This window comes from Saccopteryx leptura, chromosome 5 (genome assembly GCF_036850995.1).
Source record: "Saccopteryx leptura isolate mSacLep1 chromosome 5, mSacLep1_pri_phased_curated, whole genome shotgun sequence".
Taxonomy (NCBI): Eukaryota; Metazoa; Chordata; class Mammalia; order Chiroptera; family Emballonuridae; genus Saccopteryx; species Saccopteryx leptura.
Window position 1 is genome coordinate 20,235,361 of NC_089507.1, and position 19,223 is coordinate 20,254,583.

Here is a 19,223-nt window from a genome sequence, read left to right on the forward strand (position 1 = left end):
TATTTTATGAAACAGTTATTTTCAGTGTAATTAGATATATAGTTGACATATATAACTCATAGAACTTTAAAAGGTGATTTAAGTAAATTAAATTCATAAAGGTATTTCTAAAACTCTTTTCACTGTCAAATACAAATTTCTGAATATGTTTATAACTCATGGGCTTTATGTTTATGTTTCTAAACACAGCATCATCCTGAATGCCGTCCAGACTCCTGTTGTACCATAAAGGCTTTGCCCTTATGTACTTCTCATCTCCTTTGACTCTATCCTTGACAAATTGCTAAATATGTCTGATTCATCACCTCTCCACAATCTGTGATATCTATGTATCAATAAAGAAATTCCATTATTATCTGTATGATCTTTTCTAAGCCACTGAAATCTAATTTGAAAATTTGCCTGTGGATGATCTAATGTTTATACATTCACAAGCACCCGTGTATATTTTGACTATCGCAGACCAAAGCAACTTTATAATGTCATAAATTATAAGATTGTTCCTATTTCAAATATATTAAAATGTGGAAAATATGCACCTTAGAACCAGTAAAATATACAATTAATTTCATGTGGTTGGATTGTTTCCTGAACTCTAACTTATTACACTGATAGCAACATTTTAAATGTCCTCATAAACATTTAAAAGAAAAGCACTACAGCAATTAAAGTAATTTAAACATATTAAATATGAATTCAAAGAGATTCAGGGATAGAAACAATTAGATGGAAATGCAAGGAACACATAGTAACAAAATTAAATCATCATTGCAGGTGGAGAAAGTTAGTGTTTTTTGCTGCAAAACCTTGAATCAGTGACATGTAGAACAAAAAATAATTTCCCAGACAGGAAATAAATACATCCATGAACTGGGATTTGACCATGGATGAGTCTTTTTGGCTCTGATTCTTGCTTTGTTTTCTTCAGAAACTGGGGTTCTTCCTCTTACACTTACCCAGGATTGGGGAGTTTGGGGGCAGGGGTTGGAGGACTTAGTTGTTGGTTTCTGGACTCATTTCATCTATTTGCAAGATGCTTGCTGTTTCAGTTTCACTGCACAACTTAAACTTTAAAAATTTCTCTCTGTGGAATGATGCAGAGGAATTTAAACTACCTGCACATCATTTTCTTAACTTTGTGCCACAATATACAGGGATGGGCAAAAGTAGCATTACAGTGGCAATGTGATATTGTTTTTTTTTTTAATTTTTATTTATTTATTTATTCATTTTAGAGAGGAGAGAGAGAGGGAGGGAGAGAGACAGGGAGGAGGAACTGGAAGCATCAACTCCCATATGTGCCTTGACCAGGCAAGCCCAGGGTTTTGAACCGGCGACCTCAGCATTTCCAGGTCGACGCTTTATCCACTGCGCCACCACAGGTCAGGCCTGTGATATTGTTTTGAGTTCATAAAATTATTGTAATAATCATAACCTGCTTGTCTTTTCCCATACAAATAACTGTAAACCTGCTTTCGCCCACTGCTATGTTAATATTACTTTAAGAATAACAGATATTGTGGTTAAATAAGTTAAAAAATGTTGAATCTCAAATTTCTCTCTTGGAGAGTTAAAGAGTATGTTAAATACACAGAGAACTCCCACAGTAAAAAAAAAATAAATAAATAAAAATAATACCTGTTTAAGATGTTTAATTTTAAACCAAAAGTCATTTCTTTAAAAGAAGGCTTATTTCTCTGCACAACAATTATCTATGGTCTCTTGGTTCTCGTCTGGTTCTTGCTTTTTTTAGCAAAAAGAGAGGATTCTTTGTTAATGCATGTTAAAAAAAGAAAGAAAAAAGAAAAGAACCAGGAAGTGTTTAAATGAAGGAGAAAGGTCAATTGTTTCGTTTGCTCATACAGGTTTCACTAACAGAGACAAGTAATATCTATGTAAGAGGGAAATACTTAATAGGAGCTGGAAGCTTGTGACTTTACAAAGAAAAAAAAATAACTGCTGGAAATAATTTATACAATAAAATAAAATAACATAGAACACTATGATTTACTACAAGTTCCAGATCTCTCTAGCTCATGACTTGGAAATAACCCTTTTTTATTCCAACGCAGATTATTTTGGCACATTTCTTATCTGGCTTAATTGTTAGTATTTCTAATTTTCTTGTTCCTGGAAGTACTCAAGCAGTCCTTCACCAATAAGCCTGTAAACTTGTCTGTCAGCCTGCGGTCCCACAGGACCTCTGCACTATTGTTTGCCTCCTTTTCTGGCTTCAGCTTGTGAGTGGCCACTATGAGTAAAACAAGCGGTCAGCAGAGCCATAGCCAACCCAGTCCACACCCATTACACTGACCACGGCCTCCTGAACCTTGTCTTCGATGTGAGCAAAGGTTAGGCAAGCTTCTTCCTGACTCAGGGTCCTGAACTCCTTTTTCTTAAAGCATTTACTTTAGAAACTGATAAATTCTCTTTCTGCTGCTTTGAGATGTAAATCTGTCCAAAGACTTCTTCCTAGTTTTACAACACAGGAATATTTTTCTCAAGCATTTGAAATCCTTGTCCTTGAAATATAAATATGGAGGGAGATCGCAACCCCTATCATTCAGTTTATGTGGACAAGGTGGGATCTAATTTTGGTGGGCATCTAGCTTTAAGTTGTAAACACCTCGCTTCAAGTTTTAAACAAACTATCCTTTGTCCCCCAAAACACAAGGAAATTTGCTTTTCTTTTGAGGGTGTCATTTTGCATAAAAAGATGCCCTGTGCTTCTCCTCCACTCCAACACTTAGAAATTGTCAGGATCTTTTAGTTGAGTTTGGACTGAGTTCTGGTCTCTCTCCCCCAATGCAAAAATGTGTTTAACACTACCTAGTGCCATTTTTGCTTTAACAACACTATCCTTTTGTATCCTCCAAAACATTTACATTATCCTGTGCTAGAGCTTCCTTGCAATGGTAACTGCCTCTACTTCCTAACTCATCAACTGGGCTCAAGCAGCCCTGATTGGGCAACAGACTTAGACAAATTCTCACCAAGTCCTTCTCAAAACAGTTTCTCCAGTTTCTGACACTTACTTATTTAACTTTAGGAGCAAAAATAAAGTGACAACGGTGCTTATAGGGAGTAGGTACCATGTGGTCTTTGCTGTTCTTTTTCACTTTCTTTTGAAACATTCCTCCTTCATCTGAAAATAAAGACATAAGTGAGACAAGAAGTTATAGTGTCAGGAGATGTAGTATATCAGGCCCCTGACTTGATTAACCAGAATTCATGATCACCTATGTCTGTATGCTGAAGTAAATTGCCCATGCAGTTATTTAAAAAAATAAAATACTTATAAGATTTTCTACACCTGCACTTTTTGCTTTAGAAAAGCAGATGTTCTGTATTTTAAGGTCAAAGATAGAGATTTAAAAACATTCTTTTTTTTTTGGACAGGAATTGCTGTCTGACCTACTGTTACCTTTTAAACAATTTTTGCAGCCTTTCCTTAAAGAATTTCTTGCAGCCCAAAGTCCAATTCAAATCTAAAACAATTACAAGGTTTCTTACAAACACAGCCTTTTATGTTAGCAATACATAAAATTCTGTTGTAAATATCTTAATTCACAATGCTTATTCAAAACATGACTTTTATTATTATGGCCAGTACTTACTGTATTGGTGGTATTTACAAATTGTAAATAGGCTCTTAAAAGTTTTTTAACCTATTACTACAGTTGCAAATAAAACTTATAGCAAAAAATGGTTTAAAAATAAATGATTGAAGTATACTATCTATTGTGATAAACTTGTTAAAGAAGCCACTTTAAAAATGCCAAACTATATTTGAATTTGTCATAGATTCTAGATATTCTCATCTTTACTCAAAAATTCCTTTTTTCCTTATAGTTTATAAGCACTTATTCTAGAAGCTAAAGATACTTTTGCAAAACACTTGCAAATAAACCTACTTCAAATATATCAAATGTATCATAACAGTGATAAATGCTTTAAATTATTTAAAATATGCTATAACTAGAAATTTGGCATATATGTGTATACATAAAGTATAAGTCTAATATATATAGCATGTATATAACATTTACAAGCAATCTTTTTTTTTTCTTTTTGTATTTTTCTGAAGTGAGAAGTGGGGAGGCAGAGAGATAGGCTCCTGCTTGTGCCTGACCAGGATTCACCCAGCAAGCCTACTAGAGGGCAATGCTCTACCCATCTGGGCATTGCTCCATTTCAACCAGAGCTATTCTAGTGCCTGAGGTGGAGACCATGGAGCCATCCTCCATCCTCGGTGCCAGGGGCAACACTGCTCCAATGGATCCTTGGCTGCAGGAAGGGAAGAGAGAGATAGAAATAAAGGAGAGGGGGAAAGGTGGAATGCAGATGGGTGCTTCTCCTGTGAGCCCTGGCCAGGAATTACACCCGGGACTTCTTTGCCGGGCCAATGTTCTACCACCGAGCCAACCGGCCAGGGCCTACAAGCAACCTTTTTACATATACATCTTTCTATATAACATATAAATTTGCAGTGTTTAACATGTCAAAGCATATCCATTAAAGTAAAAGTCAATTCTTTAATTCAAAAATTTTTTATTATTCTACATCAATTCTGTATCTGTGAATTATGAAGTAAAGTTTTTATTTTTTCCTCACAGATGAATCTCATCAGTAATGCACTAAACTTATCTAGATCTTAATAGTACTTGCTTTCTATTTCTTGACTGGATATGACAAGTAAAAAAATTACTAAAAAAGAAATATTGCAATTTGAGTTTAAAATAGAAAACACATTTTGATGTCATGTTATACTAAGTTCACTGGATGTTCAGGTACAAAGATACATATAATATCGAGACTATCTTTTTTTTTTTCTCTCTCACTCTAATTTCACCTTTTGGAATTGCTAAAACAACTTTATAAGCACCATAGGAGCCAGACACACTGATATAATTTTGGAGAATAAAAAAGTAAAAGAAGAAAAGAGTTCCAGTCAATGCTTGAACTCCATTAACTTTTTCACTTATTATTTTACCATTGTCCCAGTGACGCCTTTGGACATGTTCCGAACCTCAAACTCTTATAGGCATTAAGAGCGATACTTGCTATGACCTATTCTATTACATAGTTTCAATAAAGGCATTAAAACTTTTAGCCAATAATCTCCTACTTTGGTATAATTGGTAGCGGAGTAAAGGAATGTAAGTATTTGCTTTTTTTTCCAACTAGAAAGAATCTGAGTAAGCAGTAAACAAAATTTTTGTTTGAGTCTATTTTTATTTATGTAGCTATACTATTTATATGAGACAATCTAGTATTTTATAAAAGCACCAAGAAGGATGAGAAAGCCATGAGTAGAATTAATCTTTTCATGCATTTTTCCTTATAATTGTGTGTCCTTTTGCAAGTCACTTTCACTCAATACTATTAAATTCAAGTCCAGGTTTCACATTAGCATGGTACAGGCGGTATCTTCCCAACAACCCATATAAATTTTCCCATTTTAAGGTTAAGAAATTTAAAGCTGAGATGGTTACTCTTAGGATTTCCAACTCTAAAAATACCAGGGCTTACAACTTTGCACTAGCAGAGCTCAATGCACACTTACTGAGTGGATACTATGTGTTTGGAAATGGACTTAAAAACATTACAGGACATAACCTCAACTCCAGAATGATAGAACGGTCTGATCATATGGTGCCACAGTGGATAGTACATTGACGTGGGATGCTGAGGGCCCAGTTTCAAAACCTCAATGTCACCAGCTTGAGTAGGTGCTCATCTGGATTGAGCATGGGGTCACTGGTTTGAGCATAAGATCATAGACATGACCTTATGGTCACTGGCGTAAGCCCATAGGTCACTGACTGAAATCCTAAAGTGTCCGGTTTGAGTCCAAAGTCGCTGGCTTGAGTCCAAGGTCACTGGCTTAAGCCCAAAGGTCACTAGCTTGAGTCCAAGGTTGCTGTCTTCAGCAAGGGGTCACTCACTCTGCTGAAGCCCCTGGTCAAAACATATGAAAAAGCAATCAATAAACAACTAAGGTGCTGCAACGAAGAACTGATGATTCTCATCTCTTTCCCTTCCTGGCTGTCTGTCCTTGTCTGTCCCTCTGTGTGTGTGTGTGTGTGTGTCTCTCTCTCTTGCTAAAAAAAAAGAAAAGAAATAAAATGTTTAGTTAGACTGTTTTTAGTTAAATGAGAATAAAAGTGTGTATTAGATCTTTTAATCACATGACTTTGTGTGGAAGGCCAATGTTCATACTTATATATATTTCTTTTGAAAGTAAAATTTGTGCCATACTATTGTATTTTAATAGTAATTATGATAATATGTAACCTATGTCAACCCCAGAAATGTTAATTGATTAATGGACTACCTTAATGCATAGAATAAGACAAACATAAACTTGTCAATGCTGATTTCTTCTGTGTGCAGAATTAGATTATACAAAATAATTTAATCATTAACTCTTTTGGACTTCTGCAAAGTCCTGAACTATGACTCTGAAGCACAGATACTTGGAAGAATTTCTAAACAGTAGCCCTATCTATCTCAGACTGTGCATTTTAGATATAAGGAGAACTCGTAAAATCTTACTCAAAGATGTTTTATCTTTGAGAACTTTAGCAAATATCATTTGTTTGTTTTTAAATTAAAATAAAATTGTCCATAAAAATAAAGTTAAGAAATTACTAGCTCCATGTTAATAGTGTCAATGTAAAAGGAAGGTAGATTGCCATGGATCTCACTGTTCAAATACACAGTACTCTAATAATCTGAATTTAACCTAAATTCAAGTACATTTATAAACCTTAATATTTTAATGTAAAACTCTGTCCTATCACATTTAAAAATAAATTATGGCCATAATAGTGAATTCATATAATTAAATTATTTTAATAGGTCTCCTTTAAGTTTGAGATGTCTAGCAAAATGGATATAAGTTCATCCAACTCTTTTAAGGATCTTTTAAATTAGCTTGCATAAAATTGTCAATCCCTTAAGACAGCAAAATTCATTAAAAAGGAGCTTATGAGGAAGAACAAATAGATTGATTTTGGTCAATTATACATCTTTAAGTAGGGAAATTATTATCCCTAAATATTCAAATACTACATATGAAAAAGCACTGGAAAAAAAAAAGAGTTTCTGTACTTCAGTGTGAAATTTATTGTCATACACCTTTAAAGTAGATACAAAATCTTAAAATAAACCACATTTTACCTAAATTAAAAGGACAAGAAAACAATAATACTAAGGAACACTTTTTTTAATATATATTTTGTTCAGAGAAGTTTGCACATTAACATTAATGTCGGCAATTATTAATTTTATCATATTCTTTTATTCAATAAATCCACTGAACTCCTCCTATGTGTCAGGAACTGTTCTCAAATTTTTGATATGATGCTGAAAGAGGATGCAAATCCTCTCCAAAGCCTACATTCTGATTTGTAACTACAAAATTCCAAGTACTAATGTCAAAATGCAGCAAGGGAGGTGGTAGAGGAGAGAGTGAAGGAGGATCATTTCAGATTTGGCTATAAGAAAGTCCTCAGCCACGATGTTTCAGTTGAGGAAAAGAGAAACTAGCCTTGTGTAGAGTTGGAGGTAAAGCATTCCAGGAAGCAGTTACAACTTCTTTCTTCTAAACTGGATGCTTTTCCCTTCTCCGTATTGCTAAACAAGCAGGTAGAGCAGACCTTCTTGTTCTTGCTCTTAGGGAACAACCTTTAAATCCTTCACGTTTATATATGAAGTTTTTTTTTGCAAGTGTCATAAATCAGTTAACATTTTCTTTTACTTTTTAAAACTTTACTTTGCATTCCTGAGATAAACCCAATTTGGTCAAGGTATATTATCTTTTCATATGCACATTGTTGAAGTCAATTTGCTTGTTTGTGTTGACAGTATTTATGCGTTTGTAAAGAATACTGGACAGTACTTTTTTTCTTGTAATGTTTTTGCCTACTTTGGTATCAAAGTAATGCTGTATTTATAGAATTATTTGGCCAGTATGTTTTCATATTGAGTTTCTTTGAAACTCATATTGAGTTCTTGTGGAATTGATATCATTTCTTTACATACTTGGTAGAATTCACCAGTATAGCTCTCTGAGCCTTGAACTCTCTTGAATGGGCTTTAGTGGCTTACATTTTTCAAATAATTTTTATGTCATTCAAATTGTTGACTTATTGGGATAAAATTGCTCATGTTTTCTTATATGTGGTAGGTAGGTATTTGAGATAGATACCCCATCTGTTATTTTTTACAGTAGTATTTTCTTTCCTTTCTCTTTTCTCTTTTCTTTTGCAGGCTCACTGTGTTTTGTTGTACTTCAAACAACAGGTGTGTCTTTTACAGACTTAAGGTAAGACCCTCTACCAACAGAAAGATTGCAACTTGCTTTATTGTGATGCTCATCACTGCTGTGGTCTGGAACCTGACCTGCAACATCTCTGAGGTATGCCTGTAACTTACCAATATCTATAGAAAATTATTAATTTTGTCCATTTTCTCAATGAAACTACATTTTGTTTATTGAGTTTAAATATTACTATTTTAAAATTATTATTTCATTGATGTTTGCTCTAATTCTTATTATGTCTCAACTTATGTTTACCTTGAGTTACAGTTGACCTTCTATTTCTTGTTTCTTAAGGCAGAAGTAAATAACATTGAGATTTTTTAAAAATAGCAGTCATTGAATGTTTTATATTTGTTTTTAAAACTTCGCTAGATGCATCTCACAAACTTTGACAGATTGTGCCTTATTTTTATTCAGTTCAAATTCTTTAAATTAAAAACATTTTTATATGACCCATAAATTGTATAGAAGTATATTTTATAGCTTCCACGTAATTGTGTCTTTTCCTGATATCTCTTTATTATCAATTTTTAATTTAGTATTATTATCTTCTGGGGACATACTTTGTGTGATTTGATTTCTTTTAAATCTGAAATTTTTTATAGGTTGTTGGACAAATAAGTTTGCAAGATTTGTGTTATTTGATTTTGCTCACTTTTATTGTTAAAAATGGCCTCTGACAACTTGAAACAGCTAATTACCCTCCTGCTTGGGAAGGAGATTTGTTATGTTAATGTGTACTGGAGGAGCGGTTGTCATGCCAAAAAGTTTTAAGAGAGGAAGGAGACCACGTTTTTGCAGAGAAGCAGCCAAGATGGTGGGGTGCTGAAGGAGAAGCCAGCTTGTGCAGAATTTTGCAGAGTAAGAAGCCATGTTGGCAGAGGGGAACCAGAGGGGACTGAATGAGCTGGTGGGGGCCTTTGATTCTAGGAAAACCTGGATGTGTCAGTAGCATTGTGAGCACTGAGTGAGTGGGTTTTGGTGCCCAGTGTGTTTTTTACTCGTCTACCCGGTGCGAGGCTAGAATGAAAGAAATGGCCCACCAGTTTTTGGCTCCGTTGTTTCTCTACCGTCTCTCCAAATCTAATGGGAAACCGCACCTGCCTGGCGGCAGCTGTGATGGCCACAACTACTGGCCCCACATAGGCCATGTTGTGATAAATTTTGTTTGTATACTTGAAAAACATGTATATTTTGCTCTTGGGTGAGTATTTATAGATACTAATTACATTAAAGTTGTTACATAGTGTTGTTAAATATTTCATGTCTTTGGTGAGTTTTGCCTACTTATTCTGTTATCAAAATAAGGGTTTTATAATGTCTTAAAATATCTGTAGATTTATCTGTGTTTTCATTTAGGCCTAAAAATATTATTATCACTACTTTTAAAGTTATTACTTATATAAATATTAGGCTTGTTATGACCCATAGGTAAAATTATTCTTTATTATTACAAAATAACCACTTTATCCCTTATTATATTGTTTGTTCTGAAATCTACTTCTTTTGATATTAATATACCTACTCCAGTTTCCTTTTGATTAGTGTTAGCATGGTATATAATATTTTCTCCCTTTACTTTTTACCTACGATGTCTTTATATTTATAGTGAGTTTCTCATAAGAGCGGCATATAACTGGGTCTTGCTTCTGCATTCAATTTGACAATCTCTGCCTTGTAATTTGGTGATTTATACCATTTACAGTTCTTGTGATATTTGATTTGCATGGGCTTAACCCTGGCATTTTTGCTTTTGTTTTTTATGTACCCCATGTGATTTTTGTTTGCCTTTTTAAAAAAGAATTATAGTGTCAGTTGGGTGTATTATGATTATACTTTGTCTTCAATGTTGGTGTGCTATCAGCATTCATTCTAACAGGCCTGGAACCAGTTGAATCAATTTGTTGAAGTAAGATATGCACCTGGATGGTACTGCACCCTGGTCAAGGCATGAAACATAATAATTAACAGTGTTTTTTGTAAATCTGTTACTTAGGTCAGTTTTGGGGTGCTGTATACTACTTTATCAATATAATATAATAAAATTAGTGAATGTAATGATCTTTAACTGTTTGCAGTGAGACTCCCAGAGGCCTCAGCCACTGATCTGACAGGAATATACTTTTGTGACCAAGGTAAAAGGTCATAGAAAAAAATCTATCTTGGACTCTCTCCTTCTGAGAAGTCATATGTAGACATCAGTGGCTCTTGACCAGAGAAAGAGAAAGCACATCTGAAACCTGATATGGTCTTTCCAAAAGGAGACATTGACCCTCATGCCTCTTCTCTCCAAACTATTTGCTATGTTACAATTTTTGTCTATAATATGCAACTGTCTTTAAGATCATGATTGACACTATAAAAAATGTGCCTCGCCAGCTGTTATACATTGAATTGTACCCTCCCCATCCCTGCCAAATCCAAAAAGTAAAGTTCCCAACCCCCTAGTACTTCAGAATGTGACTGTGTTTAGAGAGGGCTCTTAAAGGGGTAATTAAGAATACCTGAGGTCAGCCCTGGCCGGATGGCTCAGTGGTAGAGCGTCAGCCTGGCGTGCAGAAGTCCAGGGTTCGACTCCCGGCCAGGGCACACAGGAGAAGCGCCCATCTGCTTCTCCACCCCTCCCCCTCTCCTTCCTCTCTGTCTCTCTCTTCCCCTCCCGCAGCCAAGGCTCCATTGGAGCAAAGATGGCCCAGGTGCTGGGGTTGGCTCCTTGGCCTCTGCCCCTGGCGCTAGAGTGGCTCTGGTCACAACAGAGCGACACCCGGGAGGGGCAGAGCATCACCCCCTGGTGGGCAGAGCATCGCCCCCTGGTGGGCATGCCGGGTGGATCCCGTTTGGGCTCATGCAGAAGTCTGTGACTGTCTCTCCCTGTTTCCAGCTTCAGAAAAATACAAAAAAAAAAAAAAAAAAAAAAAAAAAGAATACCTGAGGTCATGCAGGTGGGCCCCAACGTAACCCAACTACTTTTCTTATGAGAAAATTGGGACATTAAAAAGACGCCAGGGATGTACACACAAAAAGGAAAGATCATGTAGGGACACAGCAAGTAGGTAGCCATCTGCAAGCTACTGTGCTTGATTACAGTAATGTAGCCATGTGACGAGTAGGGTATTAAACACACAACCAAGACTCCATGTTGAGTTTCCTGGTTCTGAGGTGTTCTGGTTCATGTCAAGGCTTCCTGATCTAAGAGAAAAAGTGAGTCTGGTCCAACTCCATAAAGGAAGACAACTGAAGTCTGTGTGCACTATGTCCATTTTACTCAGTGTAAGGCAGTCATTAACAGCAATACAGGATTTTACTTTATTTCTTTTCTGTAATACATTGTTTTCCTGAAAAAAAAAACTTGTAGTTTTATTAGCTATTATATTTTAGGATGTGTTTTTATCTTTTTAGCATATCAACCCTATTTGACTCACACCATTACTGCTTTTACTCTGTTAGCTATAGCTAGAAGATAAAATAGAAATCATTAAAAAACTGTTAATTGATATATAAATATCAGATGTAAGTACATTTTCAGTAATTTTTGCCAAGAGAGCTGCGCTTCTTTAAATTTGGTTGACTATGTTACCTCATATACTGACCTGATATCTAGAATACTGCAGCCAGAAAAGAATCTGAAGACCTGTTGTGGGTAGTGTGAATGCACTTTGAAAGCACACTGATCTCTATAGTTAAATTATAATTGGACTATGTTTTCTTCATTTAAAAGAGTAATGAAGATGTGAGCACACTAGAAAATATTTTAAAAAATTTTAACAAATCATTTTACTTTCTTTGGCCAGACCCATACAAAAATAAATATCTTTCTTTGTATCTTTGTCACCTCATCGTTTATTTTTTATGATTGACATGTTTCTGTTGATAACATCCAGAACATCAAGGTAAAACCCCCTAAAGTACTCTAAATCTTTATTACACTAATGTAAGACAAAGCTTCAGTGATGGCAGAGGGTGCCTATAACCCAACGATACCATGCTGCACAAGTTTTCAATGCTGAGTAACTCTTAATTCATATTTTATGTAATGTACTGAGTTTGCACACTATTATTACTTATTAATTTTAGTTTTCCCAAAATTGCCTTTTACAGTTGTTGTAAAGAACTGGTAGAATGTGTTTATTTCTCTAGGTATCACTTTATTTGATAAAACACAGTAAAATTTTAATAACTAAAAATATTTTTTTATCTTCATATTTCAGTCAAGAGCAATTATACTTCCTTTAAGACTAGTTTTCCTTACCAGTATATATTTTGTGTGCTGCCAGCATTTTTAAGAGTCAGAATGGTCTATCATCTCTCCTTTTACTTACCCCATAGTTTATCACTTTAGGCTTGACATCATTTATTTATAAACTCAAAAATCATATCTTGAGGCATTCTACCACAAGAACCGTTAAAGTTTAAATGACAGAAATGGTAAGAACAAGAGGGGATACAAAAATGAAACCTCTGAATGCGAATTTTCTTTATATGAATATATGAAACGGTCATATTTTTAAATCTCTTTGATGTTCAATACCATTTATCCACCAAATGATTAAAATCTTTATTCTAAATGACTCACTCAACTAAATTACTATTTTTGAACATGTGTCCTGCATACAATTTTTTAAAAGTATCTCACTATACTTTTGTAATCAAAGATAAGTCTTCTAACAAAAGAAGAATGTAAATTCTCCTCTTTATTGTTAGTATGTCTGTGTGAGTGTGTATGTGCTTTCAATCTCTTTGATGTTCAATACCATTTACTTACCAGACTATTATTATAAGATTTTTATTTTGAGTGATTGACTCTACTAAATTACTATTTTTGAACCTGTGTCTTGCACAAAATTTTAAAGAAAAATATCTCACTATACTTATTGTAATCAAAGATAAATCCTCTAACAAAAGAAGAACATAGATTCTGCTCTATATCATTTGTATGTATGTGTGTATATGTACTTGTAACAATAGCCTATTCAGTGTAGAAGTAACTTCTTCCTAGATACATAGAAAATCTCTTTGAGTTAAATATAAAACAAAATACTTTTCTAAAATAATCTAAAAACAATCTTTTAGGAAGTCATTGAAATAACAAATGAGAAAGAATTTGGAATCCTACAGGATTTAATAACTATCACAGTACTTTTTCCCTTTATGAACCTCTGAGCTTAATTGCAACCTTTTTTCTTTATCTGCACACATTTCCTCCATTAGAAAATATGTGTGAACTCTTCTAGATGCCTAAGATAAAGGTTAAATAAATAAAGATTTTTTTACCTCATGGTTTTGTGTTCTAGTTAGGGGGAGAATTGGATAGGAAAATAAATTGATAGTGAATTGGCACATGAATAAATTGATATTTGATTGATAGATAATTTTCCTCATATGGTAAATAAAATAAGAAAAGAAGAAAGAGAGTGGGAGTCAGAGAAGTTGAGTAATTAATTCTATTCAAAGAGCACTTGCCGCCTGACCAGGTGGTGGCGCAGTGGATAGAGCATGGGACTGGGATGCGGAGGACCCAGGTTCGAGACCCCGAGGTCTCCAGCTTGAGCGCGGGCTCATCTGGTTTGAGTAAAGCTCACCAGCTTGGACCCAAGGTTGCTGGCTCGAGCAAGGGGTTACTCGGTCTGCTGAAGGCCCGTGGTCAAGGCACATATGAGAAAGCAATCAATGAACAACTAAGGTGTCCCAATGAAAAACTGATGATTGATGCTTCTCATCTCTCTCCATTCTTGTCTGTCTGTCTCTATCCCTGTCTCTGACTCTCTCTCTGTCTTTGAAAATAAAATAAAATAAAATAAAAAGAGCAATTGTCTAAGACAGTAAAAACATGTGCCAGGTAAACATATCAAATTTTGGGAAATGAGCTTCAAGATGAAGGCAGTGGGGTAAAAGAATTTTGAGGCAGAACTATATTTGTTATGGTAAAAGGGAAAATAAATAGAAAATTAAAATAGTCCAGTGGGGCTATGTCCTGTTCAAGGGTTACATCTAGTCTTGCGTGTGTGTAATGCAGGAAGTCCAGACACAGAAAATGGATCAGACATTGTTGCAGGATCCCAAAGAAACCACAAAAAGGACCAGATGGAGTGACATACAGGGGCAGCACTGATGGTAGTGGTCAGTGAAAGCTTTGAACCTTTCAGGGTTTGGCTTCCAATGTAAATAACTAAGCCTTGGGCAGTTACTCTAGCAAAACTCTTTGTCTATGGGCAAGTAAGCAGGTGAGCAGTGGGTAGGGGAAATGGTACCTGGCATTCTGTGTTGTCCCTTCGTGATACATATCTGGATACTCAGTTCTATTATGCTTAGTGAAATCTGACTGACAGTTCTACTACCTTCTACCTTAGGGCCTATAGTCAGGATCATTGACCATGGTGCCATGTGGCTGGGGAGGGGGGCCTGCCATGTCCAGCATTGATCCTACAGTATGGTTAAAGAGTTATTAACAGAAGCATCTTATTTTGAGGGTTTGTTGAGAATATTCAATTAAATTATAACTGTATACAAATATCTGAAAATACTTGTCTTCAATAAATATTAGACTTTCATTATTTAAGAACTAATATTAAAATATTTTAGATAAGCAGTTTAGAATAATAAAAAGAATATAATATGCATTGAATACAAACACATTTGGGGTTGATTCTGTGCTATGATAATTAAGTATGCAATCTTGAGCCTAAAGGGATTAAAAGCCACTTCAAGCAGCTTTCATTTCTCTGGAAAATAAAACATTTTCACAGTTTTATTTACCTTTATGAGTAGTACATTTCCCCATTTAATTTATAAAAAAAAGAGTTAAGTATAAAATATAGTTGTGATATAAAATACATAAATAAATGTAAACATTGGATACTATCAAATATTTATGTCATGATTAAAAAACATTATAGCAATATAATCAATTATAAACTTTACAAGATTTTAAAGCAAGAGACACATGAGTAAAACTTAATATCTACACTGAATTGTATAAAACTTCGATTTTCCGTGCTACTTTTGTTCAGATGAAACTTATGAAAGGCGAGAATCAGGTTACTCTTTAAAAATTATTTTCTAAATTTATAAATTTTATAAAGATATACAATTAACTTAATTTGTATTGTGCTTACCTATCCAGGCTAATTTCATATTGAACTTAATATATCACCCATAATATTATCATTTTCTATGTAGATATTTATGTGATGTGAATATTATTTGATCTTATAATATCCAATAGTACTACAAAACTAATTAAAATGAATTAATAGTAGAAAAAAATATGATTTTTTTCTGTGCCACTATAAAAAAATTTTAAACTTTTATAACAATGTTTATTACTACAATAGCTGTGACATTTAATGTCACCTTATAGGTTAATAGTTTTAATATCTTGCGTTCTCTCTATAATTTCCTCAGAAAAACTATCAATGATTTTAAATAATCAGCAAAATATGGACATAATGGTCTTCTTTTCTATGTCGGTGGGAATGTTGATTATATTTATGCTATACTATTCAGAAAGAAGTTAAGGTAGATAGATTTTGTTTCATGCTTTAAGTCATTGAATAAGATGGAGAGGGTAGAGAGGACTGGACTTTACTGCTGATCTTATATTTTAGTTGTTTTCAATAAATGCAAAGACATTGGGTCTGCCCACTTACGTAGGAAGTATGTATATTCCATACATGAGAAGAAAAATTTTGATTTATAAGAAAAGAGTGCAGCTGAGATCAGCAACATGCTCCCCAACTCATTTTCTCTTGATCTGCTGGATGACCGTTCTTCTCAGCCCTCCCTGAAGTTAATCGTGGTCATACTACTATGCTTATGCCAATGGAATGTGCCCAGAATTAAATATGTCACTTACAGGCCTAGACCTGAAAACGAGGTCCTCCATGCTTTCTGTCTCTCCCATCCCCAATGACTGGAACTGAAAAGTCACTGGGATGGAGCCACAGAATGGAAGGGGCTTGGGTGGTTGAATGACAGCTTGGTAGGAAGTAGACAGGAAAGCCATCCACTCTGCAATCAATTTATAGGCATAAGACCTTAACTTTATTTTTTTTAAGTCTGTGATATTTTGGGGCATATTTGTGACAACAATTTTCTTAATAATTTAAAGATGGATAAAATTCTATTTTCCATGAAAATAGATGAAGTGCATAGATACATATTATTTTAATTTCCATATCTAGTCAGTTTCATGATTCCTGGTACACAATGTTTGCTCAGTAAATTTATGATGAAAAGATTGACTGATTGAAAGAATAAATAGAGAATAAATATGTTCTGAAGAAGGTACATTTATTAAATAAATATTACCCCAACATTCCCTGGGTTCTTTTCTGATTTCGGTCTTGATATAAACTAATTTATCCTTTATAAGCAAACCTCTGACAATAAAATTGAACACATTTAAGTTTCTTCCTTTTTCAGTATTAGTTTGTTTGTTTTGCTATAACAAATTAGCATAAACTTGGTGGCTTTAAATAACACAAATGTATTGTTTTATAGTGCTGTAGGTTGTGAGTCTCACTGGATTAAAATCGAGGTGTCAGCAGGGCTAAATTCTTTCTGGGAGCTCTCCAGATTTTGTTTATTTGCCTTTCCCCACTTCTAGAGGACACCCACGTACCTTAGCTCATGGTCCTCTTCTGTATTTGAAGCCAGCGACATCCAGTTAAGTCTTTTTTATATCATATACCTCTGACCTCTTCTACCTCCCTTTCCTACTTTAATAATTGCTGGACTGCATTGGGCCAAATTGCATAATCCAAGATAATCTCCCTATTTTGAAGTCTGCTGATTGTCAAATTAATTCCATCTGCAAATTTAATTCCCTTTTGCTATGTAAGGTAACGTATTTATAGATTTCAGCAGTTAGGATGTGAACTTCTTTAGAAGGTTACCATTCTACTTACAAGACATTTTTTGTTTGTTTGTTTGTTTGATTTTTTAAGTAACAATTTAATATATTTAATGAAATAATGAAATTCATAGGATTCCATAATCAAGAGTAGGAAGCCACAGATTTCTACAGGACACATCAGCCTACTTTTGTTAATTTTCATTCTTGCATACATGGCAAAAGTAAGATACGAAAAAATAAAGGAGATACAAAACAAAAACTCTGATATTTATTTCAAACATATTTGCTGGATCAGCAAAGTTAATGAATTTTCCTATTGTTCTTATTTGTTATCTTACCATCTACTATATATTTATACCCTTAAAACAGCTGATATAGTCTCTTGTTGGAGTCTGCAATGTACTTTTGTAATGCAGGAGATGATTTTAAGATATTTTCAGATTCTTTGTAATGGTCTGGAAGTGTCTGGAGTAGTATCAGATTTCACATTCATCCTCAGTTCACTCAGAAATCCATTTAGCTTGGGGCAAATGGGATTTATTCTCTTTCACATGGTTGACACTAAGAGCCAAATGATAAAGGATTCTACAGCTTTTGTTTTTCAATTCCCCAAATCCCATGTTTATATTGTCCCCCTCCCATTGGAGGAAGGTTGGTCTCATATAACAAAACTTCCTTAGATTTCACAGTTGCCAGCACTTCCTGGTACAGGGCATTTGAGTTTGTAAACTGGAATCAATCACATTTTTTTGTTTTTCCTTTTTACCATTTTTTTCAATTTCTCTTCTAAATAAAACAAAAAAGAAAATAACTCAGATTAAATTATTTACCTATTGGCAAATTACCAATAACAGAGAAATCGAGCATTTCTGGGAACTCTTGTTTTATCTCATATAAGCATTGTTAATTTGTTTTAGTTTAAACTACCTAATGTTTTTAATATTTGGCTTCATTTCTCATCATATTCATTTTCTCAACATGACCAAGGTCATCTGGCCGTCTATTTGAATGATGTTACTAGGACTTCAGAATTTAAGTCTATATCAATAAATTCAGTTTAAGGGTGATTTTTAGATCTTATTCTCTTAAGGCATTCAGTGTTATTCTGATAGACACTCAAGGTCTAAAGGGAGTAACAAAGAAGTGAACCAATTTTAAGTGGAATAATAATTGAAAGTGAACTGGGCACAGCTTCTTGAGAGCTTTAAGACAAAAATTCTTCAAAGAAAAACAACCTTTAATTCAGCAACCACAAAATAATAGGAATGGAAAAGTGTCATCTTATTTCTAGTTGAAGTCTTCCACTTCAAATAAAGCAGATCACTAAGGCCAAATCTAGGGCAAAACTCCATTTTAACTTGCTAGCCATATGGCCCATTGGAAAGCAGAGTCATGCTCATTGCTAGCAGGAAAGGCTCCTTAGAATTTTTGTGAGAGATTTTAATCTCATGGTAAAATTTTTATCTCCGCCATATTTTGTACTACCTGGCTGGACTGTCTGTGTTTCTTAACTTGACAGTCTCAGGCTATTTGCATATCCATTTGGTTTCTTCATGTTTGCCTGTTCAGAAAACTAAACTGGGTCTCAATGCCATGTCTTATAACACAAATTTATTTCAAAATATAGCAGTTAGGCTCACAAAGACTTAGTTAGACAGTCATTTGGAGGCTATTAGTATTTCTTTGGACATCTGATATTGTCCAATTCTGACTACTTTAGTCTATTTTTAGAAATATACTTTTGATAAGGGTTACTCTGGGAGATAATGTCAGGAAGAAAAAAAGGATTATTTTTTTCTTTCAAAATATGTTCTTGCATTATTATGTAGAGACATGCTGAGTGTGGCTATTTACTCACACAAAATTGAACTTCCTACTAGCAAAGTGTTTGTAACAAACCAGAGACTTAAAAGGGAAATAATACAAATAAAAAATGTATTTTCAAATCCTTGAAAAATCAACAATCTTTTTATCTTTTCAGTGATCACTGGTCTCAAGAACATCTTATTACAAAACCTCTATGAAAATCTCCTTGAGCCA